This window comes from Ylistrum balloti, unplaced genomic scaffold (genome assembly GCF_031769215.1).
Source record: "Ylistrum balloti isolate Yb309-2 unplaced genomic scaffold, AGI_CSIRO_Ybal_v1 Utg370706, whole genome shotgun sequence".
Lineage (NCBI taxonomy): Eukaryota > Metazoa > Mollusca > Bivalvia > Pectinida > Pectinidae > Ylistrum > Ylistrum balloti.
This window is the reverse complement of record NW_026782423.1, coordinates 519,958-532,897: the sequence shown is the minus strand read 5'-3', so window position 1 is coordinate 532,897 and position 12,940 is coordinate 519,958.

Sequence of the window (12,940 nt, the reverse complement as noted above, 5' to 3'; positions counted from 1 at the left end):
CCTGGTAAACTTTTATGTTAGTTTAATCTTTGTGATCGTAGGCCAAGACGGGGTTTTATTTGTTTATAGTCCAGTGTAACACATTAACCTGACACAGATTCCGTTTATAGAATATCATTTATGAATAGTCGACAGCCAGATAAAAGCATAAACTGTTATAAAGTTGTGGGAAACACCACCCCTTTACCCGGATACGATATAAAAAGTTGTATTTTCGCCAGAACATCCGTGTTCTTCCATAGATAAGAGATATAAATCTTGATATATTTGGTGAAATTAGCATCTGTAAGATATAAACCATTCATAAGATTTCAAACGAAATACGACGAAATAAATTGACTTTGAATACGCATCTGTCAGCTTTTCTCACGCTATGTGCACTATAGTGTTTCTGTTGGGACGGCTGATTAACATTATCATCACAGAGTTTAGAATTTGTGTGAATTGTTTTACACGAGACCTGGCCCCACTTGTATAAAACATCTCAACTTGAGATTTCCTCAAGTCGAGATATTCCTCAGCTGATATCTCCTCAAAAACGGCTTGTATAAATTTTTTTCAAGGAACAGGAGGAAGTCATCGGCTTGGATGTCCTGAAATTCCTAGAGGAATTTTCATACAAGATATTTTCAAGGAGCTATTAGCTGAGGAAAATCTGGGCTTGAGGAAATCTCAAGTTGAGATGTTTTATACAAGTGGGGCCTGGTGTTTCTTCAGAATTTTTTTCTCATGATTTTACTAAAACAAATACTACAGATAACAATCGTGATTTTCAAATTAACCCTTCTCGGACTTCCTTAATCAGACATAAATTATCAGGCATGTCCATTTCATACTTCTGTGTAACTTGTTGACTCATAACGAATAACATACATTTTCTTCATTTTATTATTAATTTTTCCTACATATTTAACAGCAAGCATGTTCTTTTGTTTCCATAGCTTTACATCTGTCATAACTATTTACTTTCCTTGATAGGTCGACCGTCCAACATTCTCTATTTGTAGAGCCTTTTATCTTAATAAACAATAATTTGTTGACTTAATACATAACATTACTGGTCTCAAGAAAGAAGATGAATGGACGAAACTAGTTTTTTTAACAAATACTTATAATATCTTTGCTCTATGTGTTTTATTCTGTGTCACACTGGGGATGACGTTCACCAGGTTCTAGTAGACGTAACCATCAAACGTTATTTATCTACCTTGTTTATCTACCTGGTCGGTTTGATTTGGTGGTCTGGCCCTTGACCTGACTTTACACAAATTGTAGATCAGCACTTAAATTTACACATTCTTCTTATTGAAATTGTCACACCTACATCCGACCCTGGAGCGATCACACCTATACTAAAGTCAAGAAAATGCGTCTCTTGATATTTACGTAAAGTATTGCCTACTGTTTACTGTACATAGGTATATTGTATTCTCATGTTTTTGGATCGTATTACTAAATCAATATTTCTATATATGATTATATATGTTTATTTCCTTTCCGTGTTTATGAATGAAAGAGGTGACCACTGTTTGACCCTTGTATTGTATAGTTAATGATGCAATACCTATACTCCGTTAATATATTGTATTATGATATTACATCAGTAAGCTACTCTCTTTCAATACTTGAGGTTCATTGGTTGGATCACTGTACGTTCGTAATGTTTACCAATGACGATATAAGGGTTTGAATTTGAACTTGTCACGCCTCGGCATTTCAACAGTTATGAAACACAAACAACCTGATTTCCTTGTAAATCGTTGAAAAAAAAATATCAAGGATTTTGAAAGTTTCTTCCTAAAAACATTCAGGATACAAAACGTAACGTAAGTTATGTTTGAGATTAAATTTGATGCATATTATATTGTGATATTTATATCTATCACATTTGATGTTCCTCAGTCGCCTCCAAGGCTTTAAAATGTATGTCCTTTGCATCAATGACGAGTCCTGGAAGAACGAAACAGATGTATGATGCTGTTTGATTAATGATTTCCCTTTACTGTCCCTTATCATGAATTTGTATTTTGATTGCTAATAACCCTTGTGTCTTTTGTACAATCTCATTAAAGTTCATTATTTCCTATTTCATCAAGAATATAATGTACATTTGTAGTGAGTAACACTGCTTCGCCTGGAAGACTTCAATATTTCAATATTGATTTTAGTATGGTTTATAACAAGTTCAAAAAGTCAAACGTTCATTTTCAGTGTTATGTGGTAAAAAATATCCATGTGTCACGTTTGTAACCTGATAAAAGACACAATAGTGGGCAATGACAATTCTATATTTAGCATCATCAGAAAAAGCCAAACAAAAACACTTTGTGTTGTGGTTAACTTACCTGTTCTGTTATCCTGAGCCTGCAACAACACAATCACATCATTAGTCAATGACTACTTATTGTATGCCTACACTGGACATCTAATACTGTAAACGTATAAACAAAATTGTCCGACCTCACGGTCCGTTAGTGTTGGTGTGCTCCGCCAATTTTCTTGCCTAAACAGATCTGGTCCAGTTCTCCTCGTTATTGGTTCTTTTAACACATTTATGACATTTAGAACATAATACTTTTAGAATGCTTTGCTTTATTTTATTTTATCGACCGCAATCTGAACAAAAACACAACAAAATTCCCATGGCCGTGTAGCTCACTGGGTGTCATATTCTCATTTTGAATAAGTAAGACCACAATTCTGAATCTAGGATTTCGTATTTTGTGACACTGTCCGATACAATTAATAAACATGTTCCTCCTCGTCATTGGTAATATTTTTACTCGCCATGTTAACATTTTAAATAAATTTACACCAGTAATCACGTATATCATACTTCACTTGTTTCTCCATGACATATTAATGAAATCTATCATTCTAGATCGATTTACCTCTGTCTATACTTGACTTTTTGGAACAAAACACCATTCGAGAATGATACATTGCTGACTGTAGTTTGTACAATGGTTGCTATAGGCTAGTTTGTGTAACCAAGGTAACAATAATTGGCGACTATGCAACTAATCCAATGATTTCAACTACTTGTACTATTGTAATTAGTTGGTGCAGATATACCTATCGGGTTACAATAGTTGGTGAGATGGACCTATCGGGTTACAATAGTTGGTGCAGATGTACCTATCGGGTTACAATAGTTGGTGCAGATGTATCTATCGGGTTACAATAGTTGGTGCAGATGTACCCACCGGGTTACAATAGTTGGTGAAATGGACCCATCGGGTTACAATAGTTGGTGAAATGGACCTATCGGGTTACAATAGTTGGTGCAGATGTACCCATCGGGTTACAATAGCTGGTGAAATGGACCCATCAGGTTACAATAGTTGGTGCAGATGTACCTATCGGGTTACAATAGTTGGTGCAGATGTACCTATCGGGTTACAATAGTTGGTGCAGACGTACCTATCGGGTTATAATAGTTGGTGCAGATGTACCCATCGGGTTACAATAGTTGGTGCAGATGTACCCGTTTCTTATAACCGGGTTACGATATTTGGTGAATTTGTACTATTAAGTGTAACTGGTTTACAATAGTGGATGAAACTGGTAATACAGGTAATAAAAATACTAATGTCACCGGTATCACAATGGCAGACATCTAAACAAAACACGTGCTCAAAATAGAGGTTAAATGAGAGTTTGAAGCAGTATATGAACATTTCTTACTTTATGACCATTTTCCATGTAGGAAAACAAACCATATACGTGTACATATATATAACAAAGACATTATGTTTAAATTATCAGTCGTCGTTATCTTCTACGGAAGCCCGCAGAAACCTTTTATGCAGAGGAAACCAGGAGATTCCATATGTAATCGGCAATGTGACCCTTAACCTTTTCGTATCCATTCACAGAATCGATTCCGATTGGTCAGGTAAAAGTCGAGTATCTAATTCGCCAACAGACAACTCCTATATACTTATTTGGATACCGGAATTGAAACCGTAAATTTGTATTATCTATGTATATGATTATCTTTGTATATATTATATCGAAATAGTTAAAATCTGTTTAAACAAAGTTTTGTATTTCATCAAAGTCAAAGGTGTAATGTAAGGATAACCTGAGCCCTCTACCTGATACGCACTGTTTTCTTCTCCTGTTTTCAATGAAGATATAAAAAGCAACAGAATACGTGTCAATAAATCTATAATCTAAATTTGAGATCAAATATATCGGGACCTAGATAAACTTAATCCCTCATAAAGAGAACAATGTCAGGTTTTTCGGAAGGGAAGAGTTTCCTGTTTCATTAACGACTCCTGCCATGCCAATCCAGGTGGAGTCAATGCATAAGTATGAGAAACGTGATTTTTACTATCCATAATGGATTTTAACAAGGCAATCGATGTCAATGTATTTCTATTGTTCAGTGAAAAGCTGTCCTAGTTTGTAGTGGAAATCGCGTCCATCTACGATATCGTTTCTTAACATATCTATATCGGACCAAACTCGAAATATATATCTGTATCAGATCAATCTCGAAATCTAAAATGTAATTTACTGAAGTTGCAAAGATAGCATAAGCATGGGGACAAAATAAAGTACAGAAACTCTGATCCTCGCTACCTTGGTTTGAGAATAATCGGTATTTCTCCATTTTATTCAATTTTGATTTTAAGTTGTGTTGGTGTTGTAACCTTTCGTTTAAATTTGTTGTTTCAAAATACTCTCTATCTATTACAACCCTTTGACTATTAACCATGGCCTCACATTTTTTACTGTTACCTAACAGAATTACCTCAGACGAATAAATACCTTGGACTAAGGACATGAGCGACACATGTATGACACAAATCTGCATACAATTACCTACTATGCAATAAACACGTCATATCAGCGGGTTTTACATCCTAAACTCACATTTAAAAAATATTATTACTGAAACAGAACGACTCTGCACTGAAGATATCATTACACAATATATATAATTTAAATGTATATGATGGTATAGTGTAAAACGCGCTTGCCTTTCTCTGAAGTGACGAAGTCTCCAATTGGACATTTATAGGATATGGGTAACCTGAACAACCACATTCTGGATACGCCTGTTTCCACTCACATTTAGAACCCGAATTTCCATCCGGACAAAAAATGCATTTATATTAGTTCAGAAAGGAGTTCACGGTCTTTAACTGAATATACATCATATTTCAACCTAGAAAATAATTCTCATCGATATATGAAGCAGGTTTGAATTGCTTTAAAAATTATGATGGAAATATAAGATTTTCTTTCATTTGTATTTATTCTGCAACAATATTATAAAAATTAATGAATACACAATGTACAATAAATGGTGATTACAAATATACAAAAATACATATATATGTTTAATGATATGTATAGTATATAGAATTACGAAAACATCATGCTTACCATGCTAATATACGTGAACTATAATCCCCTAGAATATAAACAATATCGAAATTAGATAGAAATGTCAACAAAGCATACGCTATTGCGTTTCATGTCCAAGTGACAATGTTAGGATGAGCTGAATGATACTGAAAATTGTTTCATACCAGTTGAGATTCAATAAAAATGGCGTCAGCACAAACACATCAGGCAACAGTCATTGTCATATTGCACTTCCATCTTCTTACATCATTCGTGTTGTAACAAGACAATAGACACCATTTGTTCAAAGAAACACACAGTACTGACAATCAAGTTGGTTTCTATGTTACACACAAGCCGTACATCCTAAAACTCGCAAGATGTCCTGGATAGGACACATTTCCCACATCTCATAGCATATTGTCAAAGGTTCTGTTATCCGCTTTCAGACTTTCTCAGCTATCCCGCTAGAAGCGCGTGCGTGTGATGCTTCAAACATCTTTTTGAATCTGATGGTACATGCCACAGCCCGCATTGATGCCTTTTGTTTTGCCTTGGTGGATTTAGACATGATACCGTGTTTTTGTCGATCTGTTTTTACTGGGATCTCTACCGGTTTAGGCATAAGTTCATCGAGAACTTTCTGAAAGATATCAGACCCTTTCGGGAGTTTGTCTCTGGAAATGTTTTTTATTGTGTCCGTGGAGTCTGTAGAGTCCCTTGATCTGTCACTGCAGTCCGAGTAATTAGACTCTGAATCAGATCTATATCTGCTCTTAGGGGTGATAGTAGTATCGTACACGACTGCGCTCTCCATGGCTATGCGATGTTGTTGTATTCTTATCTTTTTTAATGTATCATAATTTCCCTAACGCTGATCTTCAAATGATTTTTGTTTTTGCTTTTTTTTCACGGTTTTCAAAAAATTCAGTTCCTCGCCAATTGTATTCCGGGATGCGTAGCACGAGTATTTCCACAAACAATAACAGAATGTCTATTGTTTTCACGGTATGTAGTGTTACTAAAGTCTGATTCCGTGATGCGCTGTACAAGTTCGGTGTAATCAGTAGGAGTGTATGACAAGAACATGTTCGACTGTTTATATACCTGTGTACAAGATGGTATATATCGATAACAAGTCAATTATCCCTTGTATCTATACAACCTTTAAAAGTGTCAAAACAGATTTTATTTTTCTTGTAAATTGACTGTACTCGTTTGAATATCATTTATTGTTAATACGTTTGGCAAACAAACACTCTAGCAGAGAGAGCTCAGGATTAAACTCCAATTACCGCGGCGCGCCAGGCTACCTGTGCTGACCAGCTCCCATTTATCTAAATTCTATAGATGTAAATTCGACGTAAACATGCGAAAGGTGAAGGACCTCAGAATTTTAATAGAAAGTCCATACATTTACCTGTCCTTTAATAAAATAGCTTGCTTTGTGAAGATCTACAGGAAGTAATGTGACACATGCTCATTACGTGGCTGTGTTTCTCTTAACGCGAAAAAATTACACTGCTTCTCCTACACGTATTCTGGTGACATTGTCTACTTTTGATAACTATCGATAATTGTACTTAAAGTTTCAATACAATTCGTACAAATTAAAATCTTCTTCATGCCCTGTCACACATATGTTATTTAAGAATAACATTTAAGCTATTACTTGCATGTGTCGTAGGTTTTCACAAAGCATTTTTTTATCTATTTAATGTATAATTATCTTGGGCGCTGACATAAAGTATTGCTGTTCATTTTAAATCGTGTATTTTCATAATTTTTTACACACTTCTATAGACCAGTTTATACAGAACGGAATCAGAGTAATTATATCCACATTTCTTCCCATTCATATCGTACTTATTGCTATCAGAATCAACATTAAAGTGCTAGAATAAAAACTGTCGATCAAATTTAAATCAATTTTGTTATTAAAAGACGAGTCCTCGTCAAATTATCCAATACTTAAGAATTAATTTACTACTAAGTATTGCTTCATATAGATAGAATAGTAATGGAGGTGTACGAGTAGGTATAGTATCAGGAGTTCAGTCGGTGTTTGAACAGGCCACAGGGGTCTTCGTTTATTAATAAATAAATAAATGCTAAATCATACCTATGTATATATCCTATATTTATAGTATATGAGACTCACTTGAAGAATGTGAGTTCACAATTTGAAAACTTAATACAGTTTTTTCAATGACTTTAAAATTTAATCACTGTATCAGTTTAAGTAAGCTATTGAGATAGACATGTTTTTAAAACGAGCTCTGATCATTTGTGACAACCACTGGTAAAACTATAATTCACCACAACAGTCCGCTGCGATGATTTTATAGCTAATCCCTATATTAATTTGTATTATTTTAAATGTCATTTACTCTTTTCTTTTTGTTTTGTTTTGTGAACGTGTAAATTGTATAAGCGATAATTTAAGTTGCTGATGACTGATTCCGATTTAGTATTGAAACAACCTTTATATGTCTGTGAGTGATTTAGTATTAAAACAACCTTTACATGTCTGTGAGTGATTTAGTATTGAAACAACCTTTACATGTCTGTGAGTGATTTAGTATTAAGACAACCTTTACATGTCTGTGAGTGATTTAGTATTAAAACAACCTTTACATGTCTGTGAGTGATTTAGTATAAAAACAACCTTTACATGTCTGTGAGTGATTTAGTATAAAAACAACTTTTACATGTCTGTGAGTGATTTAGTATTAAAACAACCTTTACATGTCTGTGAGTGATTTAGCATTGAAACAACCTTTACATGTCTGTGAGTGATTTAGTATAAAAAACAACCTTTACATGTCTGTGAGTGATTTAGTATAAAAACAACCTTTACATGTCTGTGAGTGATTTAGTATTAAGACAACCTTTACATGTCTGTGAGTGATTTAGTATTGAAACAACCTTTACATGTCTGTGAGTGATTTAGTATTAAGACAACCTTTACATGTCTGTGAGTGATTTAGTATTAAAACAACCTTTACATGTCTGTGAGTGATTTAGCATGAAAACAACCTTTACATGTCTGTGAGTGATTTAGTATTAAGACAACCTTTACATGTCTGTGTGTGATTTAGTATTAAGTGCTTACCATTAACAACCATAGGACCAATATAACTAACCGAAAGGCTTTACTATAAATTAGATATTAAACTTCAATATAGTCACCAAACATACAGGAATTATTCCCTTCAGTCAGGTAATCATGAAATGTCTTTATTTAAGGACTACTCTTTGTTTCACTTTTGATAGTTTGTGTTGCCGGTGTGACGTATTATGGTATGGTATCCTTTCCTGGCTCAGGTACTAAATCTGTTCTGTTTTAAGCAATATCACATGTATTTACCTTCTTAGAAACTATCACAAGATTAAGGTTGTTATATCTACAGAAGTGTAAGGCAGTGACAAAGGTAAGTCATACCAACACTGCTGCAATTATACTGTTAAAATTAAATATCCGTTAATCATTTTTATAAAGGGGAGTATTATGTCGAAATGGATTGCGTATTCTGTTGAGTTTGATAACTAGGAAGTCCTTTTATTTAGAAATACTCGTATGATTTATCTAGAGAACTTGTTTTCATATCACAACCCTGATAGATTTTAACAATAAATGTAATCGATCTCTCAATCTTAACTGAAGAACTACATTTGCCATGATGAAGAGGTCAGTGACATTCCCTTAAAAGAGTGTTACTCCGCGAGACTATGGCAAAGTGACCCTATAATCAATTGTCTTTCAAATCCTAATTGAAGGCAAGCAGCTCAATAAGATCAACATGTATTTGAGGTTTCCAATTCTTCTTTACAAAGGAAAATCAATTAAAATGTCAACGCCCTAGGCTCCAGGTCATTAGGTTGTAATAATGCTGGATAATGACCTGGTCGGTGTACAGTGTAAATACTCAGACGTTTTGATAACAGGTTACTGACTAGGCTTAGTATCTCCATAAAATACTGACTGGGTTTTCGTACCTTATCAGCTTACCAACACAGGCTTAGTGTCTCATTAGGTAACTAACAAGGCTGAGAAAGTCATCAGATTACTGACCACACTTAGTACCCTATCAAGGTACTGACCAGGCTGGGTACCTCATTAGGTAACTAACAAGGCTGAGTACGTCATGCGATTACTGACTCAGGATTAGTATTTTATCAGGTTATTAACCAGAGTTAGTGTCTCATCAGGTTATTAACCAGGTTTAGTGTCTCATCAGGTTATTAACCAGGTTTAGTGTCTCATCAGGTTACTGACCAGGGTTAGTGTCACATCAGGTTACTGACCAGAGTTAGTGTCACATCAGGTTACTGACCAGAGTTAGTGTCACATCAGGTTGCTGACCAGGTTTAGTACCTCACCAGGTTACTAACCAGGGTTAGTGTCTCATCATGTTATTAAACAGGTTTAATGTCTCATCAGGTTATTAACCAGGGTTAGTGTCACATCAGGTTACTGACCAGAGTACCTCATCAGGTTACTGAACAGGGTCAGTGCCATATCAGGCTACTAACCAGGGTTAGTGTCACATCAGGTTACTGACCAGAGTACCTCATAAGGTTACTGAACAGGGTCAGTGCCATATCAGGCTACTAACCAGGGTTATTGTCACATCAGGTTACTGACCATGGGTTAGTGTCTCATCAGATTACTAATCAGCTTTAGTGTCTCATCAGGTTACTGACCAGGGTTAGTGTCCCATCAGGTTACTAACCAAGTTAAGTACCTCATTAGGTTACTGACCAGAGTACCTCATAAGGTTACTGAACAGGGTCAGTGCCATATCAGGATACTAACCAGGGTCAGTGACATATCAGGCTACTAACCAGGGTTAGTGTCTCATCAGGTTACTAATAAGGTTTAGTGTCTCATCAGGTTACTAACCAGGTTAAGTACCTCATAAGGTTACTGACAAGACCTGTAATTTCATCGTGTCACTGACAAGTTCTAGCACCTAATCACGTCGCTGACCAGGCTTGGTACCTCATACACATTGCACTCAACGTTAACATTACTTTGTCCTTTGTATCGGAGTGATTAGGTGAATACTGCGATCTCTTTAAGTGGAATAACTTTACCTTTTGTGTAATAAGGTTTACCACAAGGGTATCATATTCATCAGTAACCACTTACGAAGATTAATATCGAGCACGAGTTCACCAATACTTGACATGATTGAATTTAACTTTGTATGGTTTCTTTTCAATTATCATATACTTTAATGATTTCGTAAATGTGGAAGGACTATTCAACGAGGAAAACTTTAAATTTGTCAATAGAAGCATTTACGGTGTCTTGCTTAAAGTCAGTAAGTTCGTGATGACGTCAGCAGCTAATGCTATCTGCAGTGTAGACTTACAGAAATATCTTTGACTTTTATTCCCGAAGGATATCGATGTCGTTAAAGTTCCTTCAGTTTAAAGCGTGATATGTGTGTCGTATGTATACGATATATGTGTTTGTAATACGGCAACACAAAGTGTAGACTTAATAGCTAATGATTGGTTAGGCAGAAAGATAAAATTCGTGTTTTTGACAATATGAACCTGATTATGTCCGTAGTTTTGTGTCCGTGTTGGAGCGTAATAACGAGTGTGCCGAACAAACTACCCGTATGTTGAGAAATTTTGTGGGTATCTAATTTTTGCGAATAACGCGAACCTTTCAAAATCTCAAACATTCCAAATCGCAAACATTCCAAATCTCAAACATTCCAAATCGCAAACATTCCAAATCTCAAACATTCCAAATCGCAAACATTCCAAATCTCAAACATTCCAAATCGCAAACATTCCAAATCTCAAACATTCCAAATCTCAAACATTCCAAATCGCAAACATTCCAAATCGCAAACATTCCAAATCTCAAACATTCCAAATCTCAAACATTCCAAATCTCAAACATTCCAAATCTCAAACATTCCAAATCGCAAACATTCCAAATCGCAAACATTCCAAATCGCAAAATTTGAATGTCTTCTTCTTTTTTAATTGTAAACACTTGAGTAATACATCTATAGAGCTGATGCACCTACAGGCACCTGAACACTTTCTAGTCGTGAATATTTCTATCATAAATAAAGCTAGAGGGCATGCGAATCTCTTATCTATAATGACAGGTCAATTAGATGTCCAATTAGTGTTTGAATCTACACTAATGACCATTCTTAAATATCCAGTGTCTTCAAAAGAGGCTTTCTAAATTTCTAAGACAATAAAATCGCAAAAAAATAGAAGAAGCAGAAATTTTCGGAAAAAATGCATACCGCAAATATATCCTGACATACAGTATTACACATACAAAGTCTTGCTACATTTCTCTGTACTTTAACATCGTATTTCTTTTCATGTCGTTGTTGTTGATGGTGGTGCTGGTGTGCTGGTGTGCTTATGGTGTGCAACTATCACTGACAAGCAAATAAAAATACACCATATATAGATATTTATATATTTAAAAATATCACCCGTGTCTTTTGTAACATCTTTAAAATCATTTAGTCATGTGATGACGGTTTATGTACCTAGATAATATACTTTAAAAGATAACAAATAATGTTCAATTGACTTTCATATCATCGTGTACACGTTTGTGTTTATATATTGGCAAGTGAAACTAGAAATCCTATCATATATCACTTTACACAAATTGAGCAAAGACGTTAATTATATAACCAAACGTTCTGGTAGAACGTATTAGATGTCCATTCTAAGAGTATTGATAACTCTGTCGTTAATGAGAATACCATATGCCTGTATGTCCCAAAATACCTATCAACACACTTTTAACTTGGGTTGTCCATGTCTTCCATTTGGTCGAAATTTTCTCTTCCAGTGTTAAAATCTTTCCTTGTTTCACTCTCGGAAGCACAGCTATCATCACTAGACAATGAACTATTGTCACTCATATCCGGACTTTCGCCCAATTCCTCGGACTCTGTATCGTTATCATCAGCAGAACGCAGGAAAAACAGATCTTCAATCACTTGATGCAATATTTCCGAACCCCTTGGGAGGTTTCCTATACTTTTCGTCTCGGTTTTCTTCCAGTCATTTTGATCGGCAAAACAAAATTGATCGGTAAAAAAGATTTCTTCCAGAATAGCTTTCTGAAATTGTTCATGGTTGCGTTGGAGCACTCTGTCTTTAATTAACGTTGTTTCTGTCTCTAACTTCTGAAAACCTAACTCCACAGCAATGTCCATTTCGCGGACGTAAGTGTATCCTCTTGGCCTGAAAGTCATTTTGTTGATTTCGTTAACACCACTTTAAGTCAATGGAAATGATGATGGAAGTAAAGAACAATAACAACAGCTATCATCATTTTTCCATTTTTGTTTAAGACCTTAACACATCAGTTCTTCTTTCTATTTGGCCGAAATTCAGCAACATAGGAGCACGTCAAGAGGGTTTCCGATAACTCCGTGGTCGCGCCCGACCTCGGTGAATTTCCAATGATAATATTTAAAGATTTGGTCCCTATCTGATTAAAAGCTTTATAGATTGCATTCACATACATGTTTAATTTAAGGTGTAATGTAAATACTAACCAAATTAA